This window comes from Cryptomeria japonica, chromosome 10, assembly GCF_030272615.1.
Source record: "Cryptomeria japonica chromosome 10, Sugi_1.0, whole genome shotgun sequence".
In the NCBI taxonomy this organism is placed as follows: Eukaryota; Viridiplantae; Streptophyta; class Pinopsida; order Cupressales; family Cupressaceae; genus Cryptomeria; species Cryptomeria japonica.
This window is the reverse complement of record NC_081414.1, coordinates 437016661-437042831: the sequence shown is the minus strand read 5'-3', so window position 1 is coordinate 437042831 and position 26171 is coordinate 437016661.

Below are 26171 nucleotides of genomic sequence, written 5' to 3'. Positions count from 1 at the left end.
GTGTTTACATTATTACCTTTCTTTGTAAGGTATGAAAATCATTTGTGTTCTGTGTTTGCTCTTGCTGCTGGATTTGTGTTTATATTATCCCTAGATAGGAGTTTTTCTTGCCGCTAGCCGTCGTCTGATTATACAGCTGTGAAGGTGAGTTTTTCCTTATTCTCTCCAGTGTTTTCCCTTGCATTTTCTCTTATACAGAGGTTTGGTTTCATTGCAATCAAGTTTGGGTTTCTTGTTTTGAAATCATGAAGTCCACCCTGCACTTGTTTGGAAACATCTTTAGCATGGCGTCCACAGAAGCCATAGTTAGTGATACTGGCCTCAAGGGTGAGAACCTTGAAGATTTGAAAGAAAGGGTGTTCAGGGGTGTTGATAAGTCTTTCTGTATAGAGATTTTGAGTAGTGGACTTTTAGAAGCTGCAGCCTTTCCTCCGGCAATCCCTTGTCCAGAGCTTGTTTGGGAGTGTATTGCCAGATACGACCCTATATCTGAAACCATCAAAAGAGATAATGGCGAAACCCTTCTCGCCATTAACCGCGAAGTGATTGCTTCGGTGTTCAAAATAATAGATTATCAGTTTTCTAATTTCTCCCCTGCTCAGTCAATTAGTGAGTTCAATGCAGATAGAGCTGGACATAGGAATAATGTGGCGAAGTACTGGTTGAAAGTCCCTCAGAGAGGTGGTTCTAGACTACCTAAAAATCCTAACAAGAACCACATGTTGCCACATATCCACGATGTAATGCTTTTGTTACATCGAGCCAGAGGTTCTACTGAGGCTTATAGCTTTGATGATTGGATATATTGCTATGTACAATTAGTTCTGGAAGGAAAACAATATCTGGATTGGGCGGAGTTAATTGTTGATTCGATGAAAGAGCAGTTGAGTCTAGCCAAGCAATTTCAGCAAAACTTTTTCATGTCCTCGTATCTTTTGTATTGTCTGGCCTGTGTTAAGGAGTTAACCGGCATACCCAAGCAGCCCACTGAAGAAGATGTTCCAGTGTATGAGTTTTATCCAATGCTACAAAAAGACAATGCCCTACAAGATTTTAGAAGAGTACATAATGCATTCTTGGGCGATATGTGTCATGAACTGAAAGGTACAAAAGCCAAACGGATTTTAGATGAGGCGCAGGCTTTGATTAAGAAGTTCAAAAGCTTTTACATTCAGTTTCCATGCTTTTGCTATATACGAGTGGGAGGCTTTGAAGAGGAACCGTTCAAGCTTCCACATTTCTATTTTGATTGTTTTGTCCTAGCAGAAGTATGCAGACAACTGACTTCCGTGGTCAAGAAGGCACAACCTAAGGACAAGTGGGAAGGTCATTTTCCAATACATTTAGGAGTGTTATCCTGTAATTCAATGTCTGATGCACTAAGTATAGGAGCAGACCTTCGAAATTTTAATTTCTCTCTGTATGCTAAAAGAAAAGGGTTTGACAACAAAGGTTTTTCTTGGAGCCTTGGTTTAATGCCTTATCTTCCCATGCCACAGTTACAAGATTTCTAGGAAGACTGTTCAGATGAACTTGAAGTCTTCAAAAGAGAAAATATGAGACTGGTGTTGGAATAGGTTATTTCTCTGCAAATAAAGATAAATATTAAAGGGCTTGAAGAAGATTATCTTGAACTATTTGAACTAGGGTATTTAGCCCACGCAAAGACTGAAATGCCCCCAATTAATTGGGATGAAGATGAAAATGATGACATTCAATCGAGAACCGAAGGAGTTCTAGACAGAACATTGGCATGGGTGGCCAAGAAGAAAGCAATGAAGCTAGACGCCAAGCGTCTTTCTACGAGAAGTATGTCTTCACCAAAACGTCCTTCTAACAGTGCTCTTGTTCGTGCAAGTAAGGAAATCAAGTCGGCTAAGCCTAGATGTAGACCTAGCCTAACTTTGGATTTCAGTACCCCTCAGAATACTCGATCACGTAGTGTCACCCAGAAGAGGATGGATCGGGTCAAGGATATGGGAGCCAATGATGCCGTACTTGAAGCTCAGATCTTTGAAATTGAAGATTTGGATGGTGAAGTTTCTTGTGCTCTAGACTCTCAAACGGTGACTGTAGCAATGACGCCACCCCCAAAGATGATTGAAGGAACTTCTCATTCTGCTACGACTCCTAAATGGTTAACAACCTCAGTGAACAAGAAAAGGAACTCTCTTCCTGTGACCATTCCAATTTAGGAGATGGTTGCCAAGTACTCTGAGAAAAATCCAAAGCCAAAGAGGTTCAAGACCACCGCACACCTAAACAATGACGAGGAAACTGGTAAGTGGACGACGGAAATTTCTTCTTACAAACCGAGGGATGAGAACAAAGAGGCTGGTTTTGATGATTTTGAAATAACAAAATTAGAGTTGGGAAAGATGAGCAGGGATATAGATAACCATTTTTTCCAAGTGTCAGTGAAAAAGATGCTTACCCGGTCAGAGAAGGATGGACGGGAGAAAAGAGAACTTAAAAGACATATAAGTGTTTTGGCTCAGTTCATCGAGAGCATCGGCTGCCTTGGAGCAATGCCAATATCCCATGCCACTAAGAATTTTGACCCAACTTCTCCGAAAAATAGAAAGTTGATGGATCAAGTTCAACGGGCTAAGAGCATCGCTTAAGCAGTTGAAAAATGGATTGATCAAGTAATCAAAGATGGTGAAAAAAACATTATCGACTCCCGGAAGTTGTGTGGTGAGGTACAGGGCCTGATTTTTGAAATCCAAAATCAGCTTGTATCATGGGAGAAAGAAGAGCACAAATGGCAAAATGTCCTGCCTCTGTTTACCAAAATCGAAGAGTATGGAACTACCAGATTTCTCACAGAACATTCAATCAAGCTGGTATCTGATGAATGCCAACTTTTCATGCTTAAGAAAACTATCATGTGGTGGGTGCTCACCTTTCAGTCAGTAATTACAGATGCAAAAACCTCTGTCTATGAGCTCCAGGATTTTCAGAGCAGTATTGTCAAAGATAATAAAGTGGTTAATCCCGATCATGACTGGGAACTAGGAATTTGTGGGGCAAGTACATAGGAAGCAGTCAAGTCATTCCAGTTGAACATGGAGAAGATCAGAGTTAGGAGTAGTTTCACGCTGGAGGATATAACCAAAGTGGCTAGGATCGAAACTATGGTATTCATTGGGAATGATCAGCTGTCGAAGCACTCAGAGAAAATGGTGCAACATAGGTGGAATAAAGAGGTGGCAAAGGCGAAGCTTAATGCAATGAAAGTCCCAAGCCAATCAATGATCCAAGAACTCACGGCTACTCATGATGCTCGTGAAGACGGAGAAGAGGGTGATGATGACATATAACATAATGCATCCGCTTTGGGCTTGTTTTCTTAATTTTTAAAAAACAAAACATTTTTCATAGTTATGCAAAAACTTCAAGACAACTGTCCCAAAATACTTTTTGTTGGTTTCGTAACTATTTTATTGGGGAGTGGTCGAGTTTTTAGGGAGACCTCCCCCATTTAGACTATAAATTAAGTAGAATCGACGGTAGAGGGGTTAGATTTTTAGTAACTGATTTTAAAGAAGACTGGAATGTGTGTTTTTTTTTTTTTTTAATTCCTAATCAAAGGGGGAATCAGAAGGTTGAAATCTGTGGTGGAAAAAGATTAGCAGAGGTATCATTATGTCTCTGATTACATAAAGATATATATATATGAAATCTGGTGATATTGTTTTTGGGGAGAAGAAAGATCTGTGCATTTTGAATCCAAATAGATAACATGTCTTTGCATATGTTTATCCGATCAAGTAACAGTATTTGATTATTTCATTGCAGTTTTTCATTATTCCTCTGATGTTCTTTCCTTTGAATGTGTTGTTTACTCTGGAAAATATTAATGTTTGTGGGTGCATTCATGCTCTCTAAATCTGTTCGTCTTTATTTGGAAGAAGTATATTGAACTTTGTTTCAGTTACTGTAATTACATATTTTGAAAATTAAGAAGATAGTTTCCGTTATTTATGAGATAAGAGGAAAGTTATAGCCTTTCATCCAAGAATGATATAGGTGGCCTTATATGCTTTCTGGTTAAAAGCTTTCATTCAGATATAGATATAAAAACAAAAACATACTTTATGAAAAATCTAGATAGGGAGCTGTACCTAGGCAAAAATTCAGAGGGAGGTGATTGAACAAATGCTGACCCAACTGTTCAGTGAACCATTTGTTCTTAAAAGAAGGTAACAGAGTCCTAAAATTAATCATTTAAATGCAAAGAGCAAAATCTGTTCACTAACAAGAGCCTTGCATTTTTGCTTCGTACCATGAATTTTGCTTGCATTGTTTGATAAGAAAAAAACATTTGCAATTTATTAATATTTTGATGCAATATTTCGTTTACATGAGATACTTACAATTCGTGCAACAAGTTTCATGTAACCACCAGAGCTGAGTTTGTGTTGCCCGTGCTTTTCTTGCCTTGCCTTCATTGCCTTTGACGTGTCACTCAATCTATAAAAAGTTTGAAATATGTTAGATTATATAAATATAAAGAGTAATTAATTAGTACATAATTACATTCTGAATAGTATCCTGTACCTTCTTCTAGCGTCTAGTGGTGTATTTCCTTTTTTCCTTTCAATTCTCTCCTTGGCATCCAAAATCAGGTCCTTCCCCTCCCTCTCTGGAATCATGGGGGGATGCTCGTACTTTAGGTTCCTCTCGAAATGGGTCCTATATTGGTCCCTCACATACTTTAGATATGTGCCAACTTTTTCAAGGAGCTTGGTTTTGTCAAAGGTGTCATTTCCAAACCACCCAACCATTTGGTTTGTCAATTCATCTTTTAACTTTTTTTCTTGGTCATTCCACCTTTTAAAGCAAAAACAAACCTGTTAGATTCAGAAATGGATTGAAGCTACATTTATTACACTTCAAGAAATGGATCAAAGGTAAACTATTCCAGAAATGATATGAAATCAAAAGTGGATAAGGGTTAGTTCACATATGATGTACCACCTTTTACGTATGGTGGGCCCAAATATCTGCAATGCAATGTCACTAAGATGTTTATAGAAAATATCATTGCCTGCAAAAAATTCATGGGATCATTAGTCCACAATGAGTGATCATAAAGTAAATTACAATTAGAGTATATATAATAATAATTTTAAAGTACTTGGAACCTTTTGTATCTTTAAGGGAAGCATTTCTTCATCGCTCACCACCAATGTGGCCTGCAACGTTCCCGTACTAGCAATACGAGAAGATCCAGGAAATGATGGTATGTTATCAGCAGTAGTCACCTCTGGCACATCCTCATGTGCATCTCCTCCTGCAAAAAATGAATCCACTATGAAATGGCATTAGAATTCAAGAAAGAATGCTTGAAGGGAAATAAACACATGACAGAAGATAAAGCAAAAGAGGGATCTACCAACAGTGGACGGGCCAATATGATGTGCACTAGAGGATGTGTCCATGCTACATGTTGCCGACATTGCAGTCAGCAATACAAGTGAGGGTGACCTCTGATGAGGCGGCGATGACATTTGCATAGTAACATTGACAACACCTAAAGAATAATACATTAAATATATCAAACATTAAATATATGAAAAGTGCAAGAATTGTAAACAAGGATGAACCTTTATTTTGAAAATTGACAGTATCAAGTATGATGTGTTTTGGGTACTCAGAGTGATAAGCCAAGCAAGTGATAATACAAGAAAATCATCATCACCTGAAGATCCTGCAACACCTTGATCGTGGGAATGACTTTCATGAGGGCAGATAAATTGCTGTAAAAACAATATGTACATATTTTAGTTAATGACATAAAAGAGAATAAATTATAAACCATTATTGAACTTTTGTTATAATTAAAGCTTTCATTACTACTTACTTGCAAGTTTTCTGCTATCTTATACAATAATTCCACCCTCTGTCGTATCTCATCAGTGGTAGGATGCACGGCTACCAAAGAAACAATCTCTTTTCTAATTTTTATAAGAGGCATTTTAAATAATTTCACAAGGTCTGTGGGATCTTTAGGGTCATCATTACTTAACCCTAATGATTCCACATCAATAGAAAGGTGCTCAGGTACTGCAACTCCCTTTCCCTTTCCTCGAACATCCGTATGTGTCAAGAATATCATTAACAATTACAAAATTAGTATAAATCACTAAAAAAAAGAACATAATAATGTAACCATTTGCTTCTATGTAATTTGTACAATTACAATGAGGTTTACCTGCTCGGTAGAAGTGTCGCGAGCTACATCTCTGTCTGCGATATGTGATGGATCCATGTCAGCCTGTGACAAAGAAAAAATATAAAAAATGTTAGTGAAATTACATAGTACACAACATGAACAACACGATCTTTGTAGACAAAAAGAGTATTAAATAATAAAAAGATGTTGTCATCAAAATCATTGTAAATTTTTAATTCCTTACCTTTACTTTATGTAGACTATGCAGGATCCTCAACTAAATGGTTGATGATGTCTGTAGTCAATGACCTATTCCCACCAAGGGTGGCAACATCACACAAGGACTATACTTGAAATCAACACCATCAATTGAGCATCATAAGCATTACTACATTTGTAAGTTGATAAACAATAAATACATACGTATCATAAGCATCAGAAGCATCACATGATGTGTCATCATATATGTAATTGAGCATCACAATTACCATCACATATCATGTGTCATCATAAACATGTAATCCATCACATATGTATCATAAATCACCATCCATCACATAGATAATAAAGAATCCATGTTCTATACATAAACACAAAGTTCAAAAAATTCCACATGCATCATCATAAACATGTGATCCATCACATATGTAATTTAAATCAACATCCATCACATAGCTAATAAAAATCCAATTTCCATAAATAAACACAGTTTAAAAATTGTCACATAAATAGTCACTCTCCCTATCTCCATCTCCATATTAAAAGGTGCATAAATTAATTATGTAATGGCATTAGAATTCAAAACATAATGAATTAATTATGTAAAAAAATTTCTATGAAGAAATCAATATTAAATAGATAATATACTAATCGCATACCTCATACATTTCATTCTTCATCATCATGAACATCAAGGTCATCATCGCTAACACCATCATCATCATCATCATCATCATCATCATCATCATCATCATCATCATCATCATCATCATCATCATCGTCATCACCATCACCATCACCATCACCATCACCATCAACATCATCATCATCATCATCATCATCATCTTCTTCTTCTTCTTCTTCTTCTTCTTGGTCTTCTTCATAGTCATTGAGAAACTCTCGATCATGATCATCATCCACTTCATCTTCTACTTCTTCGGTATCTTCTTCTTCCATCACATTATATTTTAATGGCCTTCCTCTTGGATCATGTCTAACAACAAATGACCAACCCGGTTTATGTGGAACCTCTGAGTAAAATACTTGCTCACATTGGCTTGGAAGAACATAGGGCTCATCCCCAACTGGTTCAAATGACCTTGTATTTAGCATTATAAAACCATTATCATGTTCAATAACAGTTCTATCAAGATCATTTTTATTCAATCGTAGCCTATACCATTTGACGACGAACAAAACTAATTTGAAGGAATTAAAGTCACACTCAAGTATATCATCCAAAATGCCATAGTATTGATTTTGAGACTCTTGAGGATGAATGTCATTTCTTGATGAAATATTTGTCACCTCAAAGACTACAGTGATGTAAGAATCACAAGTTTTCTTCATGTCATCCAACTTTTTTATGCGAAATTTATGACCATTGCAGCACATAGCGTTGTGGTGTTTGACCTGCAATATGTCAAACATGTAAAATTTATTGTATTGTGAGTTGATAAACATATGGGTGATTAATACATTTATACATACCTATTTATCTCTTAAACCATATGCTAAATCAATTTCCCTTTGCGTAACATTGGAATCTCCATTATGACGTGCTTCTTTAACCAATGAAGCCACACCTTCCCATGTTAATGTGCATCCAGGATGTTGACAACGTTCAATCCATACCATCATCCAATCAAGATTGTTTGCAATATACAAATGTAGTGCATCATAAGAAAACAGACAAGCTTTTTACCGAAACAGTTGGAAAATCATTTAATTGATACAATCAATAGAATGTTTTTCACCAGAAAGCACTTAAAGGCAATTGCATACACCAGTCAATACAAAATGAATGCAAGCACTGATCCATATATAACTTTTTATATAAAGCCGATAGACTTTATATGAACACTAAAACAAAATGAAAAAGCTTATTGAGATGAAATTAGCCAATATTTTTCTGCACACATAGTAAGCATAACATCACCTTCTTTGAAATAGATTTACACAGAAATCAAACTTCAAAATCAAACACACAGATTTGAAATCAGAAATAGCTATTAATAAGATTTGCATTCACCAATGGTCATCCACTTCCTACATACACAAAAATATTTTTAGCTAATCTTAAAGATAGTCTTTTCCAAAAACTTAGTGAACCCTTTTAAAGTCATTACATAAGATATTTATAGGTCACCAGACCCAATAGTTCTTTTTAACCCAAGTAAAATTAACTCATCAGAGTTAATAAAAAGCAACCCTAACTGTATAACCAAAATTTAAAGAAAATAACTAGACACGCTGGCAAACAACTGCCAGCAGTGCTAGTCATGTAGTTTGCTCAGTTCCAGTGTGATCGCTCAGGTTGGTGTCTTGGACAGACACCATCACTGCCTTGGCCGTGCTCCACTCTCTGTGCACTTTTGAAAACTCTTGGATTATAGTTACGTGTGGCAAACTGATATGAATAACTCTTTGCTTCCAGAGCTCCTTTTTCCTCTTTTCCATTTGCACTTTATCTTTGTGTGAATCCAGATGTTCGAGGCAAACAGTGAGCATCAATTCCACTTTAGAGATCTTCGTAAAGTCTTCCACAAACAAGAATTTCTCCATCTTGATCTGTCTGATGTGGCTGCTGAACTGGTTAATCATCTTTGTAGTGTCTTCCAGAGTTTCACTATCCTCTTTAAGTAATTGAACATCCATGCAATGTAAGTCCTTCTGCATGGTCTCCCTCAAGGCTGTTAACTCGCCACGTAGATTGGGTGACTCGCTATAACCCTGCTCAATTATTTGGTTGCGCCACTCAATACTCTCCTTGCAAATGAACATTACATCTTCATTTAGTCCTGATACTTGGTTTTCAGCAAAAAAGTTCATTAGACCATAATGCTGAATATCCCGCATCTGCTTCGAAATCACTGCCCACTTAGATTTCTCCTTCTTCCATGAGAACAAGTCAGAATCCAAGGCTTTGGTGACCTCATTGGCATCCTTAAAAATTTGGACCAAGTCCGTTATGTAATTAGTTGCCTGGTGCATGATCGAGGTGAGCCACTCTGAAAAAACCTCAACAATCATCCTGTTTCGCTGAACTTCATCCAAGAATTTTTGATTGCTAGGTGATTTTGGACTAAATGGACCTGAATGTTGGGACAATGGCAAGGGAGTGTTCTGCAAAGCATGGATATACTGGGCCATTTGCGTCAAACTTTGTTTCAACTCAGCCTTGTCCCTCTCATCCTTCCAGGTACGGGAGATAATTTGCTTGGTGGAAGTCTCCAAGTGCTTCACATCCATGGCTTTGGTTTCAATGCCCAAATCTATTCGTTCAACAAATATTCTACTTTTGAAGCCATAGCAGCATCTTTGTTAGGCTCGGGTCTAGCAATGTCTATGGTCCAATGCTTCGTGTTTTTATCAAAGTCAATCATTGCCTCTATTTTTAACTTTTTGGGCTTTGTAGACCTTCCCAGACATTTTCTCACGGCATCCTCCATCGATACTGAAATCGAAACTACATTTCTTTTCCTGGTGATTGAATCACTTAGCTATTTTGGTGCTAGGGTTAGTTCTTTTGAAGGCATGAGTGGAAACCCTGCTGAGGGTGGTGGCGTGGCATGGTCTATATGGGACTGGATTTCGAGAGCTCCTAAGTCCTGAAAGATAGCATCTATGTCAATTGAAACCTTGCCTGCTTTGGAAACAGGGGATGTCATCTTGCTCGGTGTTTCCTCTGGGTCCAAATCTAGAATGAGGTGAGAAACCGGTGGCTTGAAACCCTTCTTGGATCTCAATCTGGTAACTCGACCAGCAATAGAAAGATCAATCCCAAGGTCAAGTTTCTCTTCTTTAATCCTTGCCTATGCTTTTCCTGCATCAGAAATGGGAATGTTAGTCACAACAGAAGTTTTACTTGTAGTACTCCTCTTCCCACTTTTTCTTCTTGAACTGGTTGCTCGTGTCAGATGAAATCGGCAATTCCTAAGCCAATTCTCCATCCTATGGGTTACACTGAGAGTGCGTGTCTGAATACTATCCACCATCTTCTTGCTCCAATCTACTTCTGGAAGAGGTTCATTATGGACCCATTTCATAAACTCTAAGTCAAGTATGTCTTCATCATCGGTGGTGACACTCGAGGTATCCATGGGCAATTTCATGTCATGAATTTGCCTCAAAGTTAGTCTGGACCAACTCCTTCTCTGTACTTCAAATTCATCCTGACAACCCTCCCAATAATCTTCCAACTGAGGAACATGTTGATCAAGTACCACTTTCTTTACATACTGAGTGATGAAACCCTTGCTATCAAAGTTATCCCTTTTACAAAGGACTTCAAATGAAACCTTTTAAATTCAAGTTCAAGATTCAAAGCATCAAAAACAGACCTACAACTATAATGGCCTAAATCAATGGGAAAAATTCCACTTGTGTTGGAGTCCTCACCATAATATTTTGTGACATAAGTGAGCTATCTAGATACTTCAATCAAAATGCAGGAATCTGAAACATACCTGGGAATTCTAAAGGGTTCACCCTTAAATCCTTCGACTCTTAAATAAGTGAAATGGCTGAATTTTATAAAGAAACTGCCATATATGTTAACAAGTTGAACAGCTTTCGGAGACATTCTTCTATGCAAATTACCCTGTAATTCAAAGGTCAGCCTTCCAACGAAAACATCATTCCAATGGAGATAATCATCAAAGTCAGATTAGGATGATACTCATAAATCCTTAGGCCTTGAACCCATTTTACATGAGACAACCCCGACCATTCTCTCACACAGGCAAGCATATATAACAGATAGGATGACATATAAAAATTATGCATTCCAAGATAATTACTCAGGCCTTCATGTAACCTTTCCGCAATAACATTTCCCTAGTCAATGAACCGGCTTCTATCCAGAGTGACCTGAATGAAGAAATACATCCAGTCTTCCCAATAAAAAGAATGAGAATTACCCTTCACCCTGCTCGGCAGTATGACCAAGTCTCGGATTGCTATAATTAAATGTTCATGAGTTAAAGGTCTCGACAGCCTCGAGCCCCATTTTTGGAATCTTAAGAGCCAATTCCGTGCAATCACAATTCTATAATATTGCTTCTTCTCAGAGAAAATCCCGTAAGATTTACCAATGGTCTAGTCTTCATAGGGTTCCCGGTGTGGAATACCCATGGCTGCCATTACCGTTTGTCTATCAATAGACAACAAGACTTCACCATCATTTTTCCTTATGCACCTATTGCCTTTGTCGTAATGATTCATACATTCTAAGACTAACTCAGGGCAAGGAGCAACTGTGGGAAAGGCAACGGCTTCTAATAATCTGCTCTAAGCCACATCTCTCATCATGGGGTTTGCGGTTGAATTCTTTACTCTCTCTAGAAAGATATCTAAATCTAGCTGAACCGGTGTTGTATCACCCAACTCCGGTAAAGAGCTTACGAGGGAAGATGAGCTCATCAATTTGGGAAAAATAGGCCTCATGTTTTGGTTTGTGGTTTTCCCGAATCAATCCCAGGCGAAGAAGGAAAGTGAAAACAACAACAAGCAGCTAAAGAACACCCAGATCTTTTAAAACAAATTGTAGCAATTTAGAAAATTGTTTAACATACCTTCCTCTGCCCTCTGTAATCCCCTATTGCAGCTTATTTTTCCTGCTCTGAAAACCCCTTCTCAAAATCTTCTCCAGAAAATAATAATCCCGATGAGACAACTACTCAGTTTTAAAGACGAGAAAATCTTACCCATCATTACTAAAGTTGCCTTTGTTACTTCTTCTTCGTGTGACCTTATTTTGAAATGATTGCGCTAAGGTACACCTTAACCATTAAGTCACTTCCCCTCTAACACAGCAGATCCTCACACATACTTACGATAAATGATAGATTTCAAATTATTAGAGAAAGAATATCCCTTCCGTCGGCGGCCATCTATCTTGTTCTAAAAGTCTGCACCGTCACCACGTGGAAAGTCACATGTCTTTCAAGGAACCTATACATAAAACTCAGAGCCTTGTGGAACCATCACAAAATGATATTAACATGACAAATCTTGAACCTTGAACCTTGAACCAAAAAGGTTCAAGTTCAAGGTTCAAAGAATGCAAAATGCCGACAAGAACTAGCAAAGCTTAAATTTGCGCGGGAAGAAGAATATTCGAAACAACGCCCGTTGAACTTTGAACCTTGAACCAAAGAGGTTCAAGTTCAAGTTCAAGGTACAAGTTCAAGGTAGTGGAACCTAACAAGGACCGAATGACATAAGCAAAAATTTAAGCAAGTTCTTGACCGATGAATTAGACAAGCATTACTTCATATAGGGATGCATATGGAATGAAAATTTTATATGGGCCCAACAATTAATAACCAAGGAAGCTCACTTATATTAATCTGGTCTCCATGGCTATTTGATTGAATGACATTTACCATTGCATGATTGGAATCCTGAATGTCACTACATATTTTGACAATTTTTTCTTTGTCACGCCTTCCATCCAATATTTTCCATACTGTCTCTATTATATTCTTTCCAATATGCATACTATCAAACAAATGAACAATTTGTAACTACTCGTAGTAGGGCAACCTACTAAATTGTTGGGGATAAATTTTTATTCCCTTAGGAAGGTGGTCATTTATGCCTTCACGACCTTCATGACCATCAATCACATCATCAGTAAACAAAACAAAATAGAAAAGATGTTTTATGACAAACCAATAGATGGAATGCCATTACCTTGACGATTAATTATATTATATTCCAACTTCCACAGGTGAGGTGTCATTCTTCGTGGCTTTGATGTATTCTCTTCTTTCCCATTGAAAAGATGTTTTTCAGTATTTCGATACTTATGATTTTTGTGGAGAAAGTGCCTATACTCATCAAACACCTGCTTTCCTAAACTTTTTGAATGATGAGATTTCATCTTTGGACCACAAACAGGACATGCAAATTTTCCCTTTGTTTGAAGACCTACAAGATAATGTATAATTGGATTAAATGTGATAATTTTTTGAATTATAATGTTCGTGCACAACTTAAACACTATAACATACCACAAAAATGTGTTAGCCCCGGGGCATCGTGTATTGTCCATAGAAGCATCGCATGGAATTGAAATTGTCTTTGTCCTATTGGTCTAGAGACGTCATACATAGTGACACCATTCCATAACTCCAGCAACTCGTTGATAAGAGGCTCGATATATACATTCATATCTTTAACTTGGTACTTATCTAATCGAATGAACAAAAACATTACATAATTATTATGACCATTTTACTGCAATATTTATAATTAAATTTAGACGACTATATTTAAATGATAAAATACCTGGAACAATCATTGCCAACATTATGTGCTCCCTCTTTATTGACATCCATGGAGGAATGTTATTGTTGATAACAAAAATAGGCCACACTGAGTAAACAGATCTCATCTCTCCAAATGGATTGACACCGTCTGCTGCCAATGAAAGCCTGAGATTACGAGGTTATTCTTTAAAGTGTGGTCACTTTTCTTCTATGTCCACAAATGTTGAACCATCCATAGGAATTTGAATAATGTCATCTCAACTTCTATTGCGTGCATGGTAATCCATAAATTGTGTCAAGCTAGTGCACTTGAATAATCATTGCATACGTGGAATAATGGGAATATAGCGAAGAACCTTGCGAGGAACCCTTTTTGTTATTTGATCTGTTCGATATCTACTGATATGACATTCAGGGCATTCAGTTTGAAATTCATGTTGTTTGTGATAATAATATGATCATTGGGACAAGCATCTATTGCTTGATACTCCATTCCAATATCTTTCATAACGGCAGATAATTCTTGGTATGAGCGAGGTAGAATATTTGATGGTGGTAACAAAAACTCACCTATCAATCTACAACGAAAAAATATAATTTGTTATAATAAATAATATTAATGGTACAACATGATTCACAGTTTATTATGACATATATGACATACCTTAACATATGTGACATTGTTATGTTGGATAAACCATTCATAACCTTCAAGTTCACCAACAATAATACAACGGAGAGAAGAGTTGCCTGCGAGCCTTCGTAAAGGGCCTCAGATGCCTTCTCAAGTAGAGGGACATCATGAACAACATTAAGGTCATCTTCACCATCATGATCAGCTGCGTGAGTACTAAATGAGTCATGGATCAATGTGTTTGTACCATCATCTTCAATTGTGTTTTCTGGCTCATGATCATCATCTTCCATGGGATCATCATCTTCAGCTTCTATATTCACACCTCCATGTTCGTCCACTTCGAAAACCATATTCTCAAGGTTGTGTTGATCCATACCATGTGATCCGGGGTGCTCGACCTATATAAAATTGATAAACTTAAATAAACTGTGACCATGATATCATCATCACGTGGTTTATTATGTATATAAATTGTCGCCACGATATAATGAAAAAATTACCAATGGATGATAATCATGTCCACCTTCAATGTGACCATGCAGCCTACTATGTTTCTTTGCTATTTTGATTAGAAGTCTTCTAGTCTTTAACCCCTTACAAATTTTGCATAGACAATAACATTTTCCATCACCTTTTCTTTTCAAGTTAGACCACAATCTAGCAATTGTCTCCTTATTTTGTTGTTCGTTGATATTGTCTGACATGGTCTTTCTTCAAAGGTAAGAAAATAGAAATTATCATCATTGAACAGAGCATCTTATTGAATTTAGATTTCTAGTTTTATTATGGTACATCACACAATATGGAAAACAAGAAATACTCAATAAATAACATGATTCATTGATCTAGTATTATCACAATTTGCACTTGGCCTTCAATATTTTCTCCTCCTAACACTGTTTATCCATTACCTGTCAAGTACAGAACTCTAAAACCTGTGGCTATAAAAATACATAAGACAACATTGTAGCATCTTATAATCATCTGTTTTAAAACCAAAGCACTTGGGAGTGATTATTTTGTTTGTCACAGTCCAGGAAAACGATGTCTACTCGAGCCTTGAATAACTAACTAGAAATATTTTTAATTCCTTTTCTTTTTCCTTCTAATTTTTTCACTGTCACTTCCATCCTCTGAGTCAGATGCCCTCGACCTTTTCTTTCTTCTTGTTTTTTCATACTCATAGTCATGCTTTGAATTATTTTTCTTCCTTGGTGACTCCTTACTGCTCTCACTATCAGTTTCACTCTCAGAATCTTAGTCTGATGTATCAAAATCTGACGAACCTGATGAAATAGAAGAATAGTAATTAGAAGTAGATTCATCTGACATAGGAATAGACTTTTGCTGCTCTGGAATGATGTTCTTGATGTTAGATGCATTTAACTTCTTTACTAACCCATTGATACTCTTCTGAAGGGCATCCCATGTCATGCACTGGTATTCCACACTGCTCTTGGCTTCCACATCTTTCATCATTTGAGCCAGCTTAAATGGGGGAATTTAAACACCCCCACTTCTTCCAACACCCTTCTCAGCTCCTCTTACAACACCTTTGCCATTCCCATTCTGAGATGGAGCAGACACAACACTAGAAGTTTTCACTTCCACTCCCTCTTTGTCCCTCTTGTTTCCAGAAGCCCCTTTACCACTTAATTCATGATTATTTCTGTACATAAACCCATCATGAAGCATGATTTTTTGCATATAAGCTCGCCCAAATATTTTACAGTTATTTTTCATCAAGATTCTCTCAGGAGCTGGCAGATCCTACTTCCATACTTTAATTTTGTTTTCTCAAAGGACAATCCTAAAAATCTATGCATTGCAAATAACCTTTTACACCTTTGTTGGTTGTGGTGGCATCACAGAGAGTTTACATCAATAAATGAAGAACATGCCAATGCTTTTAATGAAACAATAGAAGTCTATCTCTTATTCAATATCTCTAGTGAAACCCCCATGATCTTTTGTTGGAGTAGAATTTGTTATATTCTAGAAAGGGTCTTGTCCTTTGTTGATGTGATATTCATCTACCTCAAGAAATAACTGTTCTTTTCTCCAACAAGAAGTGGAACTAAATGAAGATCTAGCACCATGAAATAAATCCTCAAAAGGATTACTATAGTTAGTTTTGGTAGATAATGATCTGGGTAAAATACTAATGTTTCTTTAGGAAACATTATGTACTAGCTTAGCATACTCTAACAACTTTGGTGCAACATGCTACATCCAATTAAGTCTCCATCGGTATCTCTATTGTGTTTATGGATTGGGATTTAATGTACTCTTTTTATACACAGATTTTACTTTCAACTGAGGAGGTTTGTATGTACTTACTTGTCTTTCGATTGTATTCCTATTTCAAGAATTTCTTCTATCAACAAATCATTTGTACAAGTGGAAGCTTGAACATGCCTTCCATGCTAGCCTTGTTGATACGTTCAACACCATCTTGTGCAACAAATCTTTAGAACTCCACTATTTCATTGAAGAGTGAGTAGTAGGGTCAATCTAGGACACTTACAGAGGTTTTGCAAGAGAGATAAATAGACCTAAATATTATGGCTTAATAATGATCAATAGGTAAACAGATAAGAAACTCTCAATATCAAAATGACTTTCTCAATTGTCTTTACTAGAAATGGATAGATCTACTAATAATGGCTTTATGACTGTATGTCAACTTTAGACTCAATCCAAGAAGAGCTAGAACTAATATGCGATATCTAGATTTATGATCTCTATAATATAATAATCCCATAATTATGTTTCCATGCATCTATACCACAACACAAACATCATGCTAGTGTTCAGCCATAGCAATTGATATCCTAATTATAGAATGTGAAATATGCACATAACTATGAATAAAGATTAAGAAAAACAAAGAAAGATGCTTATTGCAAACATAAATGACTAATGGACAAGAATTAAATTCATTGTAGATAGTTTTGAATACCAAATTCACTTATTTGTGTGCATTTACTAACTCATGTACTTGTGGCCAACCATTTATCTCTTTCATATATTAAACACTTATTAATAACATTAAATGGCTGAGTAATTATGTTTTAGTTGAAATTAAAAATAAAATATTTTATTTCAGGACAGCTCACACTATTCCCTATCACATTTTAGACTCTCAGTTTTGTTAGTAGGGGTTTGATGTCTTTGGAGCTGATCATTGCATTTCTTTAGTTACGTTTGCCAGCATACTCCCAGCCTGTACCAAAATGGGAGCTTTGGAATAGGGTATGGACATCCATCAAAGCATAAAAGATAGAGGAATTTTGTCAGATGTAGTTGCAACTACACAAAATGGATTTGTTGAGAAGGCTTTAGAAACTTTCAAGCAAATGCAATCGGCGGGTGTAAAGCCAAATTCCATGACCATTGCTACTATCCTCCCTGCCTATGCCAAAATAGGAGATTTGGAACAGGGTATGGACATTCATCAAAGCATAAAGGACAGAGAAATTTTGTCAGATGTTGTAGTTGTAACTGCCCTAGTAGACATGTATGCAAAATGTGGAAGCACAGACAAGGCACATGAACTATTTGATAGAATGCCTAAAAGAAATGTTGTCTCGTGGACTGCAACGATTGCTGGATATGCACAAAATGGATTTGTCGAAAAGGCTTTAGACACTTTCAAGCAAATGAAATTGGAAGGCATAAAGCCAAATTCCACAACCTTTGCTAGCATCCTCCCTGCTTGTGCAAAAATGGGAGCTTTGGAATAGGGTATGGACATCCATCAAAGCATAACAGATAGAGGAATTTTGTTAGGTGTTGTACTTGCAAATGTCCTGATTGACATGAATGCAAAATGTGGAAACATGGACAAGGCTCATGAATATGATGCCGCAAATAGATGTGATCTCATGTGAACAATCAACACGCGCATATACGGGAGGAAGGGATTGCTGCTACAAAATTGAACATTCACTTCTCAATCACAGTTCTATGGTTTTACGAGATTAAACTAGGACAATTAACCACCACATGTAGATTTTTTGCAACATGAAATTAAAAACTAGGGCAATTTGAATCTACCTCCTGCACGGGATTGCCTTCGACACAAGTTTGATGTTCTTGGGGGTTGAAGTTGCCACAGACGCCTACGTGGGATTGCAATTCACAAATGAATTCCCTGCCTCTTTTTTAATTTTGTAATGGCCATTTTCATCGGAATTACGATGAACTCGAGCACTTTTTTGAAAAAAAGAAAACTCTCATTGCTAATGCCTTCTTTGTCGAAACCAAATGGGAAATTTCCATCGGAATTACGACGAATGCGGGCATTTTAAAAAAAATAAATAAATTTGGCCACAATATACCTTCTCCGTCGAAAACCTCAGTCAAAAATCTAGTCCAAATGTATTAGTGTGAAGATGTTCTTTGATCGTGCTTCAACTGCTTGAGGACATTTCTTTGGTGTGGTGGACCCAAAATAGGTCTAGTGCCTATCTACGTTATGGACCGATATCATGATAACATGTACTCTACACATTACTGGGATGTTTCAAGAGGATTTATGGATTTGTTATTTTTGTTTTGGTCTTAAGCTGACATGGCATATCATTGTCATATAGAATTATGTAATGATCTTATTGTAATATCTTTTAGGTGGCTGACCTAATTGATTTAGGTCTTAGGGTTGGTATAAATGAATGTAAGATCTAATTGTAGATCGTGGTGTGGAAAAAAAAGGTGTATCATGGTCATGAATTGTAATATCATATGCAAAGGATCAGTTCGATCATAGGTGATCGAATTGGGATTAAGGACGAGATCAAAGGCTTCGGGTATTGAGCTTAACTGGGATTGTAATCAAGCATGGTAGATGCTATCTCTGGCAGTTCACTTTATTGGATTGTTGTCCATTTATCTTAAGGTGGTTTTAACCTCTATAGTCAGTGAGACTCTTTTGTAATGAGCAGTACGCTCTAGGCAATGTGCCTTCCTGCATGTGCAGACCCCTCATTGTATCACATACTTTCTACAAAAGTATCATCTGACTATGGGTAGGCTTCCTACCGTGGTTTTCCCCTTTCTGGGTTTTCCACGTACAAATCATGGTGTTATATGGTATGGTTGATTTGCATTGATTATTTGTTTAATTATTGAGTTACATTGTTTACCGGTATATGTGTCTATAGGCATTTGTTTCTGCTTTACCGATATTTGAATGTTTATGTGCTCTAGTTTAAGGTTTTATTATGGATTAAATGTTATAACTGTTAACAACTGATTCACCCCTCCCCTGTCTCATTTGTTCATCAGTTATCCTAACAATTGGTATCAGAGCTTTGGTCCTCTTTTGCAGAAGCTTAACTACTTGAGGTAGATCCTATGGCAACTAACACTTCTAATCCACCAGCAACTATTTTCAGAAGAGAAATCCCTAAGCTTGATGGAAAAAATTATGGGATATGGAAAATTTGAATGGAGACTCATCATAGATGTCTTGGAAAGGATATTTGGGAGATCACTGAGAAAGGATACACACCTTATGATCTGGCATCTAGCAATCCTGCTCTTGTAGACTTGGATAAGAATATTGAAAATGATTGCAGAGCTAGAGAAGCCCTCTTGTGTGCACTTACTGATCAACAGATCATGGGATTGACTAATAAATCATCGGCAAAGGTTATGTGGGACAAATTGCAAACTCTGAATGAAGGTGACCCTACTGTCAAAATTGCTAAACTTGAAAATGGAAGATAATGAGAGAATTGTTGTATTTATGGAAAGAGTAAATGAGATTGTTATAGGAATTCAATGTTGTGGAGGATTTCTAAGTGAAGATGAAATAGTTTCCAAAGTATTGAGAACCCTTCCACCGGCTTACAAGATGAAGGCAACTGCAATTAGTGAGTTAAGAACATTGGCAAACACTTCAGTTAACAGAGACATTCTAATTGGGAAATTATCTGCTTTTGAGCTTGAAGAATTTGGATCTTTTGGAGCTGTAAAGTCTAAACCTGCTTTTCATGCATCATCATCATCATCTACCGGAAAAATTGATTGTAAAGCCCTTTATGCAAAAGAATTGGAAGACATGAAGAAAGAAGATGAAGAATTTAAGAAACTTGAAGCCTTATTTGCTAGAAGAGTACCTAAAGGACCAACTGGAAGTAAGTATGAAGGAAAAAGACCTTTTAAATGTTTTGCATGTAATAAGATTGGTCATTTTGCATCTAGATGTTCTGAAAGGAATGTAAGGTTTGAGGAAAGAGTTAAGAAATCCTTTAAGCCTAACTAGAATAGATATAGATTAAAGAAAAGTAAACAATGCTACATAGTAGATGAGGAAGGATTAACTGATGACTTTGGAGATGAACCGACAGAAGACTCTACTAGTGGATCTGGCAATAGAAAGGAATGGGTGTTCTATGCTTTGAAGGAAGATGAACTAGAACTGGATATCAAGAATGAAGAAAAGGCCCTGGCAACAAAAGTTGAAGATAAGGATGATTGGGTAATTGATAGTGGATTCTCACATCATATGACTGGAGATAAAGGGAAATTTTTGTCCTTGCAAGAATACAATGACGGTCAAGTCAAATTTGGAGATGACAAGGAATGTATGATCAAAGGTAGAGGTATTATTTCTTTGGATGGCAAGCATAATACTAATAATGTCTATTATGTAGAAGTTTTAAAGCATAATCTTTTGAGTGTTGGTCAATTGGTTGATAAGGGTTTCCAACTTCAATTTAAAGATAGAAAATACAAAATTATTAACAAGACTGGTTTGGAGATTACAACCAGTATTCAGATAGGAAGTAATATCTTCCACTTGAACATTGGTAATAAGACATGCGTAATTGCTCATATTGATGAGATTTGGTTATGGCATAAGAGGTTGTGTCATGTTAATTTTGATTGTATTGTTAAGATCGATTCAACTAAGGTAGTTAGAGATATACCTAAGATTATGAAGCCTCATAATCCGGTATGTAAGGAATGTCAATTGGGTAAGCAAGTTAGAAGCTCTTTTAAGAGAATACATGATAAATCTAATGATATACTTGATTTGATTCATACTGACTTATGTGGTCCAGCAAGGACTGGAAGCTTTCAAGGTGATAGGTATTTCATGTTGATTATTGATGACTATTCTAGAATGATGTGGGTGACTTTTCTAAGGGAGAAGTTTGAAGCTTTTGAGAAATTAAACATCTTTAAAGAGAAGGTTGAAACTGAAACTGGATTGAAAATCAATTGTCTAAGATCAGATCAAGGAGGTGAGTTCACTTCTCATGAATTTAACATTTATTGTGAGACAAAAGGAATCAGGAGACAACTATCTACACCTATGACTCCTTAGCAAAATGGAGTAGTGGAAAAAAGAACAAAACCATTTTGGATGCAGCAAGATCTATGATGATGGAAGCCAAATTGCCTCATATCTACTGGAGAGAAGCTATGAGTGTAGTAGTCTACACATTCAACAGAGTTGACATCAAAGGTGAAACTGGTAAGACCCCTTATGAACTATGGTTTGGACATACAATTACTGTTAAATATTTCAGAATTTTTGGAAGTAAATGCTATATCAAAAGAGATGATTCAATTGGAAAGTTTGATCCTAGATGTGATGAAGGGATATATATTGGATACTCAATTCAGAGCAAAGCATATAGATGTTATAATAAAAGATTACAGAAAATTGTTGAGAGTGCTAATGTGAAAGTGGATGAGCAATACATAAATCATTATATATCATACGACAGGGAACCGACAGTGGAAATGATCATAACTGAACCGGCAATGCCTCAACTGGTACAGGAAGCTGAGATAGTTACACTGGCACAATCAAAAAATTCAACTGTGACTTATGATGAGAGTAGTGAACTTGAAGTTCAAAAGACACCAAGGTATGTAAGATTAAATCATTCTGAAGATCAAATCATTGGAGATAAGAACAAGGGAGTTATGACTAGAAGGAAACTGGCTAATGAAGAGGTATGTCTTATTTGTCAAATTGAACCAGCAATTATTATTGAAGCTTGTAAGGATAAACATTGGTTAAATTCTATGGAAGATGAATTAGATCAGATAGAGAAGAATGAAACTTGGACTTTAGTTCCCCGGCCTAAAAATAAGAATGTTATTGGAACTAAATGGGCTTTTAGGAATAAACTAAATGATGATGGTCAAGTTGTAAGAACCAAGGCTAGATTGGTTTGTAAAGGATATTCTCAAATGGAAGGAATTGATTATGGTGAGACATTTACACATGTAGCTAGAATTGAAGTTGTTATACTATTTCTTGCCTATGCAGCCTATAAGAACTATAAGGTTTATCAAATGGATGTTAAATGTGTATTTTTGAATGGTGAGCTTGAGGAAGAAGTATACATTGAGCATCCTGATGGATTTTCACTGACAAATGATAAAGATATGGTTTGCAGATTGAAGAAAGCTTTATATGGTTTGAAACAAGCTCCTAGAGCTTGGTATGCAAGGTTGGATAAATATCTTTTGAAGCTTGGTTTTACTAAAGGCAGTGCTGATAGTAATTTATATTATAAGATCACTAATGATGATATTCTTATTATTGAAGTATTTTTAGATAATATCATTTTTGGAGGAGAAGATAAATTGTGCATGGAATTTGCTAAAATGAAGAATGAATTTGAAATGTCCATGATTGGTGAGATGAAATTTTTCTTAGGTTTGTAGATTACTCAAACTGACAAAGGCATTTTTATCTGTCAAAATAAGTATCTAAGGGAATTGTTGAAATTTTTTGGTATGGATAATTCCGAACTAGTAAGTACTCCTATGGTGACAAGTGAGAAATTATCTATCAAGGATACTTCTACACCGGTAAATCCAACAAGGTATAAATCTATAATTGGTGGTCTGTTATATCTAACTCAGACCAGACCTGATATTATGAATACAATAAGTATTGTTTCAAGATGTCAAAGTAATCCTAAAGAAAATCATGAATGTTTAGTAAAGAGAATATTCTAGTATTTGCAAGGAACAATAGAATATGGCCTATGGTATTCCAAAAATGATGATTTCACTTTATGTGCATATACTAACTCGGATTGGGCAGGTGATACTGATGACAGGAAGAGCACTTTTGGTGGAGCTTTCTTTCTTGGAAAGAAACTAGTTTCATGGATCGGCAAAAAATAGTCATGCATTTATTTATCTACTACAAAAGCTGAGTATGTTGCAGCGGCAACTAATTGCACTCAAGTCATGTGGATGAAGCAAATGTTGAAGGATATTAGGGTAAATTGTAGTGAACTGGTATTTATCTACAGTGATAACTTTGTAGCTATTAACATGTCTAAAAATCTGGTATTTCACTCTAAGACTAAGCATATATTAATAAAGTACAACTTTCTGAAGGACAAGGTAGAAGAAAAGGAAGTCAAATTGGTTTATGTGAACACTAAAGAATAGATTGCAGAGATATTCACTAAACCGATGTCTAAGGAATCATTTGAGTATTTGAGAGACAGGTTAGGGGTTTTTTCCCCTCCAGCAGAGACTTGATTGATGCAGTTTTGTCATCAGTCCAACATGCATTATTAGAAATATTATTTATTCTAGCACTGATGAGTGGTGCTACTACTCAGGGGGAGTAGTCAGATTTGAGGTTACATTATTGCTTTGATATTTTTGTCAAATTTCTGGCATTGATGTCAAAGGGGGAGAGATATTGATGTGAAAATAAAGAAAAGGGAGTTGTATACATTAGGGGGAGAGATTTATTCAGAACTTTATAGAGATATCATTCACATAAATTGTTGGTTGTCTTCCACAAGGGGAGACTTGTTTGGTACTTCTTGGTACTTAGATGTTTTTCATATTTAATGTTGTCATCAATACCAAAGGGGGAGATTGTTAGCATTATGGATGAATTGATTATGTGTTGCATTTATGTTTTTTCATTGATGTCAACACTAGCTATTATGGATGGTGACCGACAAATAGGTTTTGGTTACCAATAGAAGATCTAGCATTACCGACATAAGAGATTATCTGTTGGACACTTCCAGCATTTTTGGATCTATGGAATGTGATTGGTTACATGTGATACATTCTCCTGGAGCATGTTTTGGTTAGTTGGTATTGGCTTTATATTGGATACTATCATACACTCGTAAACCCTTACCGATATTGGTTTAAGGCTTTACTGGCACAACTTTCACTAAGGAATCATGACATGATGCATAAGTGGTGTTGGTGTGGCTTCTTGATGGATTTCAGGATGTTGAAGATGTTCTTTGATCGTGCTTCAACTACTTGAAGACATTGCTTTGGCATGGTGGACCCAGAATAGGTCTGGTGCCTATCTACGTTATGGATCGGTATCATGATAATGTGTACTCTACATGTTACCGAGATGTTTTAGGAGGATTTATGGATTTGTTATTGTTGTTTTGGTCTTAAGCTGACATGGCATATCATTGTAATATGGAATTATGTAATGATCTTATTGTAATATCTTTTAGGTGGGCGACCTAATTGGTTTAGGTCTTAGGGTTGGTATAAATGAATGCAAGATCTCATTGTAGATCATGGTGTGGAAAAAAAAGGTGTATCATGGTCATGAATTGTAATATCATATGCGAAGGATCACATCGATCATAGGTGATTGAATTGGGATTAAGGAAGAGGTCAAAGGCCTCCGGTATTGAGCTTAATCAGGACTATAATCAGGCATGGTAGATGCTATCTCTAACAATTCACTTTATTGGATTGTTGTCCATTTATCTTGAGGTGGTTTTAACCTTTGTAGTCAGTGAGACTCTTTTGTAATGAGCAATACACTCTAGGCAGTGCGCCTTCCTGCATGTGGAGGCCCCTCATTGTATCACATACTTTCTGCAGAAGTATCATCTAACTGTGGGTAGGCTTCCCACCGTGGTTTTTCCCTTTCTGATTTTTCCATGTACAAATCATGGTGTTATATGGTATGGTTGCTTTGCAGTGATTATCTATTTAATTGTTGAGTTACATTGTTTATCGGTATCTGTGTCTACCAGCATCTATTTCTGCTTTACTGGTATTTGAATGTTTATGTGCTTCGGTTTAAGGTTTTATTGTGGATTAAATGTTATAACTATTAACAACTAATTCACCCCCCCCCTCTCAGTTGTTCACCAGTTATCCTAACATATTCATCAATTCTAAACTTTCCTTCTAATGAAGTAACAAAGTTTTGAACCGAAGACTTACCAATCCTCTCAATTCCCTAGCTCCCCGGATTAACCTGTCCATATCTTTCTCCAAGGCTGATATCTCTGATTCTGTAACCAAAATTTGACCATCAACAGTGTTGGTCAATGACTGAGTACCATCAAAATTGTTAGCCATATGTTCCAACTGGGCCTTTGCCACTTTTATTTTTACTTCTATGTTAGTTGTAATTTTGTCGGTGTTAGTACAAGACCTATATATACAACTGCACTGATTAAGAGCCTCAACAATCTTTGTTAGTTGCTCTATCATCTTCACCTTGTCTGATATGATCATATTATCACAAGTGAAGAGGATAAGTAAGCTAGCTACATTGTATCTCTCTATTAACTGTCAGTTTCTGTACATTATGTACAGGTCATACTATCGGAGGAATATCCTTGGTTAGTTTCTATTCCAAAATTGGTGAATCCAAACCTAATATACCTTTCCCTTTACCATCAACTGAGATATCTTGAATACCAGACTTAGGAGGGAATACTGGAGGAGTAAAGAAATTAGGTTTATCTACAAATAATTTTACCCATGCCTCATGGGTCTCCTTAACTATTTCATTTAGTCTACCTACTATTAGACTCACATGACAATGTCTGCTCTAAAAAAATGTTTTATTTGC